Source organism: Zingiber officinale, chromosome 8A (assembly GCF_018446385.1).
Source record: "Zingiber officinale cultivar Zhangliang chromosome 8A, Zo_v1.1, whole genome shotgun sequence".
NCBI classification, from domain to species: Eukaryota; Viridiplantae; Streptophyta; class Magnoliopsida; order Zingiberales; family Zingiberaceae; genus Zingiber; species Zingiber officinale.
In genome coordinates, this window is record NC_056000.1 from 103,632,037 (window position 1) to 103,644,537 (window position 12,501).

The window sequence follows — 12,501 nt, forward strand, 5'->3', positions numbered from 1 at the left end:
CTCCTTTCTTGATCTATATATATGTATGTTTAGAAAGGATAGAGAAGTGTTTAGAAGTACCTACTTATAGGTGTTGAAAGTCAAGAATCATGTATAAGTAAGATATATCTAGAAAGTATAGTGATAATTTTAAGTTTTCTTTTTCCTCTGCATAATTAGATGTCAAGAAGAGGACGTCCCCGTACCGTCTGTACTGAGGACCGAGTTCAGGAGAACGAAGAGCCCAGAACCCTTGGGCCTATTCTCTCTGAAGTTGTTGCTCAACTTCAGAGACAAGTAGCAAGCAGCAGCAAGTGATTTCCAATCTAATGGCCAATCAGAAGCCAACTTCTCCCACTCCCTCAACCATTAAGGTGGAGACCCCAGTGGTGACTGAAGACCCATCAGTTGCCCTAGAAGTCGCCACAACACCTAGAAGAAAAGAAGCATACCTCATCCAGTGGCTGAAGCTGAAACCAGAAAGATTCTCAGGCACGACTGAGCCCTGGGACGCCCAGGCTTGGTTCAAGACACTTGAGAGCACAATGGAGCTTCTTGACTGATCAGAAGTCGAGAAGGGTAAGTGTGCCTCTTTCTGCCTATCTGGAGGTGCTTGTATGTGGTGGGAGCTAGTTAAGAGTAAGAGAGCAGTCAACCAGATGAGCTGGGTTGACTTCGAGATAAAGTTTTACGAAGAGTTGTTCCGCCAACGGATCACCAATAAATATTATGAGGAGTTTATAGAATTTAGACCAGGTGATCTACCAGTAGAAGAAGCGGTCAAAGGAATCGACAGGCTAGCTCGTCTTTGTCTAGAGTTAGTAAGTACAGAGAAAGAACGAGTCAGACTGACGCTCCGAATGCTGAGACCAGAAATAGCACCTAATGTGAGTAGTGAAACTCACCGACCATAGATTGGTGAAGAGCTGGTCAGCAGGGCACTAGTGAGCACTATCTGAACAGCAACAAGGCGCAACAAACGCAACATAAGCCAGTCAAGATAGAAGACAAGACAGTGGGGAAACTGAGACCCCAGTCGAGTAATTAGAACTGGAAAGACAAAGATAACAAGAAAGACCCAAGCAGGAAGATGTTTGGGTAGTCTGTGAGTATCCAAAGGTATATCCAGAAGGGCTACCTGGACTATCTCCCAACAGAGAAGTGGAGTTTGATATTGAATTGGTTCCTGGTACCGGTCCAATTTCAAAAGCTCCGTATCGCATGTCTCCAGCAGAACTGAAAGAGTTACAAGAGCAACTTCAGGAGCTGCTTGACAAAGGCTTCATCCGCCCTAGTCACTCACTTTGGGGAGCTCCTATGTTGTTTGTCAAGAAGAAAGATGGATCTATGCGGATGTGCATAGATTACAGAGCTCTGAATCAAGTGACGATCAAGAACAAGTACCCCCTCCCCAGGATCGACAACTTATTTGATCAGTTGAGAGGGGCGACGATATTCTCAAAGATAGACCTGCGCTCTGGGTACCATCAGCTAAAAGTGAAAGAAAGAGACATACCCAGAACGACTTTCAAGACCAGATACGAACACTACGAGTTCGTAATCATGCCTTTTGGTGTGACTAATGCACCTGCAGTTTTCATGGACCTGATGAATAGAGTGTTAAGAGAATACCTTGACAAATTTGTCATTGTGTTCATCGACGACATTCTAATCTATTCCAGAACCCCAGAGGAGCATGACACGCACTTGAGTATAGTACTGCAGACTCTTCAGCAAAAGAAGCTTTACGCTAAATTCTCAAAGTGCGAGTTCTAGTTTGATCAGGTGGCATTTCTAGGTCACATAATTTCTAAAGAAGGCATCCAAGTGGATCCAGCCAAAATAGAAGCAGTCAACAACTGGAGCAGACCCAAGAATGCCAGGGAGATCAGAACTTTCCTTGGTTTAGCTGGGTACTACAAGAAATTCGTGGAGGACTTTTCCAGGATAGCCTCTCCACTAACAGCCCTCACCAGAAAGAACAAGAGATTCGAATGGTCAGATAAATGTGAGCAGAGTTTCCAAGAGCTAAAGAAGAGATTGATCAGTGCTCCCATTCTGACCGTTCCACAGAGCGACAAGAGTTTCGACATCTACAGTGATCCTTCGAGATGGGCTTAGGAGCTGTACTCATGCAAGAAGGAAAAGTCATAGCTTATGCTTCCAGACAACTCAAAGATTATGAGAAGAACTACCCTACACATGATCTTGAGCTGGCAGCTGTGGTTTTTGCACTTAAACTCTAGCGACATTATTTGTATGGAGTTCAGTGTAGAATCTTCACAGATCATCAGAGTCTTAAGAACTTCTTCACTCAGAAGGACTTAAACATGAGACAGTACAGGTGGCTGGAGTTAGTCAAAGATTACGACTGTGAAATCCTCTACCACCCAGGCAAAGCTAAGAAAGTGGCAGATGCACTCAGCAGAAAATCCAGTGCATCCCTGATGTCTTTGTCATCATTAGCCCTGCCACTGCAGAAGGAGTTGTCGGATTTTGGACTTGAAATTATTGAAGGGCAACTCTCTGCATTGACCTTAGAGTCCACATTGCTTGAGGAGATACAGAGAAAGCAAAGTGAAGATCCAAACATCCAGAAAATCAAGCAAGCTTTATAGAAAGAAGACAAATCAGAGTTTCGAGTAATAGACAGCGGGATTCTTTATCAGGGGAGTCGCATTTGCGTGCCCCATGATGAAGGACTGAGGAAGAAGATCTTAGAAGAAGCTCACAGTACACCATACTCTATGCATCCTGGTTCTTCAAAGATGTACCAAGATGTGAAACAGAGGTTCTGGTGATCAGGACTCAAAAGAGTCGTTGCTAAGTATGTCAGTACCTGCTTGACATGCCAGAGGGTCAAAGCAGAATACCAGAGACCAGGAGGAGTTCTTCAGCCTCTTCCAATACCAGAATGGAAATGGGAAGATATATCCATGGGCTTCATAACAGGTCTTCCAAGAACTACAAATGGATATGACGCAATATGGGTAGTAGTGGACAGATTGACTAAGTCCGCCCATTTCCTAGCCATCAAGGTGTCCCACTCCATAGAGCAGTTGGCACAACTATACGTTAAGGAGGTGATCAGACTTCATGGAGTCCCTAAATCTATCGTTTCTGATAGAGATGGGCGCTTCACCTCACACTTTTGGGAGTGCGTTCAGAATGCACTAGGCACCAAAATCAAGTTCAGCATGACTTTCCATCCTCAGACTGATGGACAGACAGAGTGAGTAAATCAGATTTTAGAAGATATGCTCAGAGCTTGTGCGCTAGATTTCAAGGGAAGTTGGTGCAAGTATCTGTGCTTAGCTGACTTTACTTACAACAATGGCTATCAGGCAACCATCAAGATGGCACCTTATGAGGCGTTGCATGGTAGGAAGAGCAGATCACCCATATGCTGGCAAGAAGCAAGTGAGAGAAAAGAAATGGAAGTAGAGCTGGGCATTCAGATAGAGCTGATAGATGAGACTACTCAAGCGATCCAGAAAATCAGACAGAGAATTGAGACTGCCCAGAGCAGACAGAAGAGTTATGCTGACACACGCCGTAGGCCATTGGAATTCCAAGTAGGAGATTCAACCATTCTCAAGGTTTATCCTATGAGGGGAGTGATGAGATTTGGCAAGAAGGACAAATTAAGTCCTCGCTATGTAGGACCTTACTTGATCATAGAGAGGATTGGAAAAGTAGCTTACAAGCTGGACTTACCACAAGACATGTCAGCAATACACAATGTATTTCATGTCTCCATGCTAAAGAAGTGTCTCCACGACCCGAGCCAAGTGATTCAGCCTCAGTTAGTGCAGATCCAAGAGGATCTTAGTTATAAGAGCAGACCTACACAGATAGTGGATAGAGCAGTCAAGAGACTAAGAAATAAAGAAGTACCACTAGTGAAGGTCATCTTGCAGAACCAGAAGCACGAGGAAGTCACTTGGGAGCGTGAGGACAGTATGAGACAGAAGTATCCAGAGCTATTCTAAGTTCGAGGACGAACTTTTTATAAGGTATGGGGGATTGTAACGACCCAATTTTTCCTATTTTGAGTTCTAAATGTCCTCAAAAATATCTGGAAATTCTTTTAAAATATTCTAGAGATTTTTAGAAATTTTTAGAGTATTTTTTTATGTAATTTTTGGAGGACGTTTGGTATTTTTACTAAACGAACGAAGTTTGCAAAAAGAAATGTTCAAGCCGAGATTCGAACCGTGGACCTCGGGTTAAGCCAAGTCTTAAGTGAATTCGGGCTAGCCAAGTGATCAACAGTTGTTTTGTTAATAAAACCCGAATCAATTGTATTTAATTAGTTCTTTAGGAGCAGAAATAAGCGAGATAAAAGGTTTTAGAAAAAGGGCAGAGCCAAGTTTCGAACCCGCGACTTCGGACTCGACCTGAGCTGTAACTGGACCAGGACAACCAAGTAAGCCACGGGAGTTTTGTTAATCAAATAGGGAACAAAATATATATAAGCTATAGTGGGAACCGAAAATAACCTAAGGGATAAGTTGATATTCGGTTTTCCCGTGACCTAATCCCATCTCTTCTCCCTTCTTCCATCCCGTGCGTGCGCCGATTCTGCCCGAGTGAAGAAAAACGAAGCCCTAGCTTCGTCTCCGGTGCCTGCGAGCTCACTCCTCCACGGATACTTCACCAAGCCTAACTTCTCTCGGCAAGATCAGCGCGGGCACAAGAAGCCGCAAGTTTTCAAGCTTTGAAACCCTAGACCTTCCTCTCCTTCGGTTGTAAGTCCAAGCAAATCCCGGTAAGTACTACTCACCTGCAGTAGGATAGTTCCGGATTCCTATTTCTTTTGTGTTCCGAATTTTCTGTGAAGAAGGTTAGTCTAGGGTTTTCTGCCATGATCTTCAAAGAAGGAACATGGATGTGTTCAAGTTTTTCTGCCGTGCCATTATTCCAGGAAGAATTTACTTCCGTTGTGTTTTCGTAATTGTACCTGTAGTGAATTATGATGTTGGGGATTCTAGAATAGATCCAAGGTTTTGATTGTTTTCTTGCCAATCTAATGAAGCATGATTAGAGATTTCGGGTTGTATGGTGTTAGTTGCTGCCATGACTATAAATTCCGAATATTCTAGGTTGAATAAGAGATCACCTCATTGTGGAGTAATCTGGGTTTGTTTAAATTCCAGCAAGTTGCACATAGGCGTCACTTCAGTTTGCATAAATAAAGCACTGTTCTGGTTGAACAGCCTTGGTGTATTCCAGATTTGGCTTTGAGGTGGCATTTTAGCAGTCAAAGGTTTATCACAACAAATGAAACATTTCAGAATTTTAGTATCCATTAAGCTTCTAGTTTCCTTTAGTATGTGCAGTAAATTCCCATACTGTTTAGATTTAGTGTTAGTTAAGGGCACGAACAGATTCCAAAATTATTTTCCTTGAGCATGTAGTAAACCTTTAGTTGCTGCTTTAGCATGGCCGAACAGTTTTTCCCTTTCATTTCAATTCTTGGGTGAAACCCTTATTATCCAGCAAGCATGAACGACAGGTTTCTTTCCCTTGCATTTCATCCTAGTGTTGTGGCATCTATGCATTGCCCGTGCGTTGTAGGAGGTTGTAGAAGTATGAAGACTAAATCCACAAGCAAGAACAACCTTGTAGTTAGTGTGTCAGATGTGGTCCCTTTGGTAAATAAATGAGTATGATTAATTTTAGGTCAGTGATTTAGTTTAGTTCTTTGAAAAAAGTATTAAGCATGGACAACTGGCTTTCTCCTTTAGCTTTGCAGTTTTATTTCCTTGCAAACAAGTGAGCTTGAATGATTAGTAAGCTTAAAGTTGCTTTCTTAGCTCTATTTTATAGCATGATTAGTAAGATTAGATTAGCTTTCTTTGCTCTTATCACAGCATGTTTTAAAAGTTCAAACTAGCTCTCTTTTGCTCTATTCTATAGCATGATTAGTAAGTTCAGATGTGCTTTCTTTTCCTTTGTTTTACTGCATGTTTAGAAAGTTCAGATTTGCTTTTCTGTTGCTTTGTTTTATAACATGCTTAGAGAGAGTTTAGATTTGTTTCCCTTGTATTGTTTTTATAGCATGCTTAGTTAATTGTAATCCTACACTTGTTAGGTATATCTAAAGGATTCCAATAAACTCTAATAAAGGATTATGAGAAAACTGAGTAAAAACAAAAAGAACAAGGTCTAGTTAAAAAGAGATAACAAGTAAACTAAAGTAAGAGGCTAGTACCCGACTTCCACGGTTGTCGTTAAACAAATCCAGGTGACCAATTCCAAGGTCTTGGCCCTGGTAAGACCAAGGTATTTACCTCATAGGACTAGAGGCTCGCTACCTCAGTCACTATTAGAGAGCGCGCAAAACAAAGATGGTACTAAGCCTGGGCCCAAAGAAGAAAAGAAAAGAAAAGAAAAGAAAAGAAAAGAAAAGAAGAACAAGAAGAAGAAAGTGAAAGAGAAATTAAAAGATTAATTTCTAGTATAAGAAAAGTAAGAAGAACAAGAAGAAGAAAGTGAAAGAGAAATTAAAAGATTAATTTCTAGTATAAGGATATAAGAAAATGAAACAAGTTTATGCTTAGAATCAATAAAAGTTTAGTTCTTTAATTCTAAGCCTACAATAGTAGTTTCATTACTTTCTTGTCAGTTAGTGAGCATGTTTAGTATTAAGTTTTATTCCTGTATACCATGAGTACATGCAGCTTTGCTTTAGCATTACAGTTTCAGTATTATTGCATTACTTTTATGCATTTCGAAGTTTTTGTGAGATAGATTAGTACTTACTAAGCGTTTTCGCTTATAGTTTTGTTTTCTTTCCTCCTACTGCAGATAAAGGAAAAGCTAAGATATGAAGGGAGACGACAGGGTGGTGGTGGTGATGAAGGTGTGTGGTGACTGGACTGTGGAGAGATCCAGAAGTAGCTGGCAAAATTGTCAAGACTTCCTTTTAGTTCTCTTTTATTGTTATATTAAATTTGGGATTGTAGTTGAGTTTATTTCCGCATGTCTAATTAGTCTCTTTTATTATTTGTGGAGTGCTGTAGTCGTTGTTATTGCTAGAGTAGTTTCTTGGGTTTTATTGTGATTTATTATACTGCGTGGTTGATTGATATGTGTTCCAGCCGCTTGTGACTGAGTATATATTGCATGTATTGTCGAATATGGTCACCGGTACAGGGGAGACTCTGCCGAAATTTTTCGATAGGGTTTCCATGTGATTTTTAATCATACCGTTTAAGTAGAGTTAGTAGTTAAGTAACGGTCGCCCTTAGAGAGTAGTAGTAAGAAGGGTGGGTTGTTACAGTTGTAGGCAAATTCCGCTAAGCACAGATACCGACACTAGCTTCCCTTGAAGTCCAAGGTGCAAGCTCGTAACATATCTTCTAGTACTTGGTTCACCCTTTCTGTTTGTCCGTCGGTCTGAGAGTGGAAGGTAGTACTAAACAATAGCTTTGTGCCAAGAGCCTTCTGAACACATTCCCAAAAATGTGAAATAAAGCGACCATCTCTGTCAGAAATAGTGGTCTTCGGAATCCCATGTAATCTAATAATTTCCTTGACATATAATTGAGCCAGTTGCTCAATCGAATAGGTCATCTTGATTGGTAGGAAGTGGACGAATTTTGTTAATCTGCCCACGATTACCCATATAGCGTCGTAGTCGTTTGTCCTGAATTTTGGTAATCCTGAAATAAAGTCCATAGAGATATCTTCCCATTTCCATTCCGGAATTTGGATTGGCTGCAGTACTCCTCCAGGTCTCTGGTGTTCTGCTTTAACCCTCTGGCAGGTCAGACAGGTACTGACATACTGAGCCACGTCTCTTTTCATACCGAACCACTAGAATTTCTTTTTCAGGTATTGGTACATCTTGGTGGATCAAGGATGCATCACATAGGGTGTTGCATGGGCTTCTTCCAGTATCTTCTTTCGCAACTCTAGGTCATCGGGAATACATAAGCGATCCTTGAGGTATAATATTCCACTATCAGCGATACAGAATCCAACATTCTTTTCATCTAAGACTTCTCGCTTGATCATTTGGATGCTTGGGTCACGGGTTTGCTTCCCCAATATATCGTTGAACAGCGTCGGTGCTATAGTCAGGGTAGAGAGCTGTCCAGACACATTTTCGACCCCGTAGCACCAAATTTCTCTTGGCTTCCCAATAAATTCAAACATTGGTTCTGCTTCAGGCCGGAAAACCACTTTTCTCTTACGGCACTCTATCGAAGCACTTTACTTACTCAGGAAATCCATGCCTAAAATAATATCATAATCCCGCATGTCAAGCACTATCAGATCACAGTAGAGTTCCCTGTCTGCGATTCTGATGGGTGCAGCTCGCAGCATATGAGTAGATGGCATTACTTGTCCCGAAGGTAGGGTTGTTAAAAATTTACGATCTAAGGCTTGTGGTGGTTTGTCTATCTTCCTCGTGAAAGGTGTAGAGACAAACGAGTGTGTTACCCTAGTATCAAATAATACAGTAGCATGCTGACTGAAAATAAATATCTGACCTGTGACAACGGTAGAAGCATTCGCCACATCTTCCTTGTTGAGGGAGAAGATTCTGGCATTCGTCGTAACAGGTGGAGCTTCCAATCTCCCTTGGCTTATCTGAGGGCCTTCTATCGCAGCTTACATCAGGTGTATATGTGGGGGAGCACCTCTGTTTTGGACATGCTGCTGAGGAGGTGTTTGAATCTAGGTAGGACAATTTCTAGCCATATGTCCTTCCAATCCACAGTTGTAGCACCTATTTGTGCCTATATGACATATTGCTGGATGCTTCTTCCCACATGTGGTACACTGAGGGAACGTAGGTTGCTTGCTTGCTGGACCACCCTTAGAGTCATTCCATTGCTTTCTCTTGCCACTGTTGTTTCCTTTCCAACTGGCTCTGGTATTTTGAGGTTTCTGTCCTCCTGATTGGACTTGGCTCTTGCCCTCATGCAGCGCCTTCAAATAGTGTTCGGTGATCAGGGCACTGCTGATTAGCTCTTCGGCAGTCTGAGGTCTATTAACTCCGCCGGCTACATTCAGAGCTATCTCGGGGCTGAGCATCTTCAGCATAAGTCTGACCCTTTCTCTTTCTGTGCTGACCAACTCTAGGCATAGGTGCGCTAGACGGTTGAATCTCTTAACATCTTCATTAACTGAGAGGTCACCTTGTCGGAACTCGGTGAACTTGTCGTAGGGCTTGTTGGTCACACGCACGTGGAAGAATTCCTCGAAAAATTCAGTCTCGAAGTCCGTCCATCTCATTTGATTTACTTGTCTCTTCGCTTTAACTCTATCCCACCACATTCTGGCATCGCCCGTAAGGCAGAACAATGCACACTTGACTTTCCCGTGTTCAGGCCAGTCTAATAGCTCTACTATGCTCTCCACAGTCTTGAACCAGGCTTAGGCGTCCCATGGCTCACAGTTATCGGAGAAAGCTTCCGGCTTCAGCCTCTGCCACTGAATCAGGTATGCCTCCTGTCGAACCACTAGAGCTGGGCCTACCGGTGGTACCGATGCCGGTGGTACTGGTGCAGTTGTAGGTATAACTGGTATTGCATTCTGATTCCCTAGTGGGGTAGCAGGGTTCCCTTGCTGATTCATCAGAGTATTTATTATTTGCTGCTATTCCGTGACCTGACGCTGAAGTTCAGTGACTACATGCATCATATCTGGTGGAGGTACTGTCTCATCAGCTCTGGCATTGCATCTTCTAGCCATGTTTATCTTCATAATGACAACAATGCTAGCATAAGTTATTATTATTCCTAATCTACCGTCATGCATACTTAGACTAAAACTGTGACTTATCAAAATCAAAATAGAGTAAACATGCATACTTAAATTAAAGCATTCCTTATCATACATAAAAAAAAAGAGTAGGCATAGAAATTCTTACTTGGAGCGGCAAGATGTAGGCTCGATGTGTGTGTGTAGTGGAAAGGTAGACCTGCTCTGATACCATACTGTAACGCCCACCCTCCCACTGCCTAGGAAGGGACGGGGTTGCTTGAATCATACGTGCATGCGTAAATATAAAATCATGGCAACGGAAATAATTATTTATTTGTAACTAAACTAATCATCATGCTTATCAACTAAACTTATAGACATGCAAATATTCATGCATAAAACTTGATTAATATCTGTTGGGTTCTTCGGGCCGCGAAAACCGCTTTTCGCGTCGCGGAAACCCCGAATCGCCCAAGCCACGGATCTCGTGCAAGGAAAACCAAACGAAAAATACGAGTACGAGTTTCATAATTTTTAGATCTACTCCTAGATTTATATGTTAAGAGTTTACCCTTGAAGCGTGCCCTTCGTTTAGTCCCGCTCGTCCAAGGAAGCGTTGGATCTCGAGAGTGTCAATGTAGACACTCCTCTAGTGATATCCACACGAACAAGGAGTGGTCTTCTACCACTCAAAGATGGAGAAGAGAGCCCCAAGTGTGCTAGCACTTTTCTAGAGCTCTCGGATGGGAACAAAAAGGAGAAAAGAGAGGAATAGAAGAGAGAATCACATACACTCCTTTAGTACCCTCCTTTATGGCCTTCACTTTCCCTTGTGCTCTTGGAAACAACTCAACATCTTCTCCTCACCATGATAGCCACGACCACAGCAACTCAAGAGGAGAGGAGAACCCAAGGAAGAAGAAGGAATAATGACACCACATCAATACCCAAAACAAAAACCTCCACACCATCTAATGTGTGGCCGGCCACACCATAAAACCCCTCATTAATGTGGTCGGCCACATTAAAACCAATTGGATGTGTAACCTCCAATGAGGTGGCATACCATTATGAGGTGGTGATGTGGCTAATGATGTGGCTAGGTTGGTCATGCCAAGTAGGATGAGTCAACCTTCATGATGATGTGGCAAGACATCAAGTCAAACTTGATGTTTCAACTTCCATTTGGTCAAGTCAAACTTGACCAATTCTCTTCCTTGTTGAGTTAAATCCAACCTTTGATTCAAGTCAATTTTAATTTAATGAATCTAATTCATTAATATAAATTGACCCAATGAATCAAATTTAAATTAGACTCATTCAACATTTGAATCTAATTGAGTCTAACTCAATAAGTCTAATTTTTGAATCCAATCTTTGGTGCATCATATGAACCTAATCCAATTGGTTCATCATATGAACCTAATCTCCATCCACATGTTCTTTGTGTGTGACCCAATAGGTTCTTGTAACGTTGGCAATGTTTCTAAACTCTTTTAGAAACATAAGCAATGAGCGGCATCTAGCAATACATCATTGCTACCCAAGTTACAAGAAATGTTAAGATCCAACATCACCTTGTGACTACTAATTGTGACTCCTCACAATATGTGACATTGTCCTTCTATCCTAGACATCTAGATTGATCAATATGAGGCATAGACCGTGTCATCCTCTAATCAATCTAAATCTTGAACTCCAAGTAGACTCACTCGATCAAATGAGCTCAACATCTAATGTTGACTCATTTGGGCATGGCCATGCACTTAGTGGTCTCACTCTATCAAGAATATTGATGTCGCTCCCGTCATATGGGAGGGATAGATCCCATCTACATCACTCACATCCCTCTGCATAATTTGTTACATACCCGGTAATCGCCTTTATAGTCCACCCAGTTACGGGTGACGTTTGACGAAACCAAAGTACATAACTCCTTATGTAGGGATCCATGGTGACTTCAGGTAAAAGGACTAATAGTCATACTAATAGCCACATGAGAAAGTATATGACACTCATATAACGATCCATGATACTTTCTCATGGCGGGTCATTCAGTATACATTCTCTAATGCATACCCATGTGTCAGCTTGATATCTCTATATCCATGACTTGTGAGATCAAGTCATCGAGCTGACCTACATGCTAGTCTTATTGCATTAACATTGTCCCTGAATGTTAATACTCGACTAGGAATGATTTAGAGTAGTGCTTCCTATATCATCTCACTATCGATTCAACTAATCGATTGATATAGGTATGAACGTTCTACTCAAGGACGTTACTATACTTATTTTATCTGACACTAATACAAATAAGCATAATAACCAAAAACCAATGCCTTTATTAAGAATATGATATACATGAGTCCATACAATCATCAAATGATTGGCTCTAGGGCTCTAACTAACAATATCAACTACTTGAAACATGGTTCATGATATCATAAGCATACTAACATGAAACCAAGAGAATATAAGTGCATAACTATCCATACTAGCTAGTTCAAGTACTATCAAGCATAAAGACAACACATGGCTCATATGCAAAACTTATAACATATAAGCACAAGGCAGTTTTGTTCCACCATGCCACTACCACACACACTCTGGCCCTTCCTGCTACTTCTCTTTTTTTAGCCATTCCTTTCCTTTTTCTACAGTACAAGGAAACATAAAAACTATAAGCCCATAGGCTTAGTAAGTCCCTTTCCTACTCACTAAAACCATGAATCATACATAAGTATCGAGTCATATCATAACATGTGAGAGAATAAGCATAGAGTCATATCATAACAT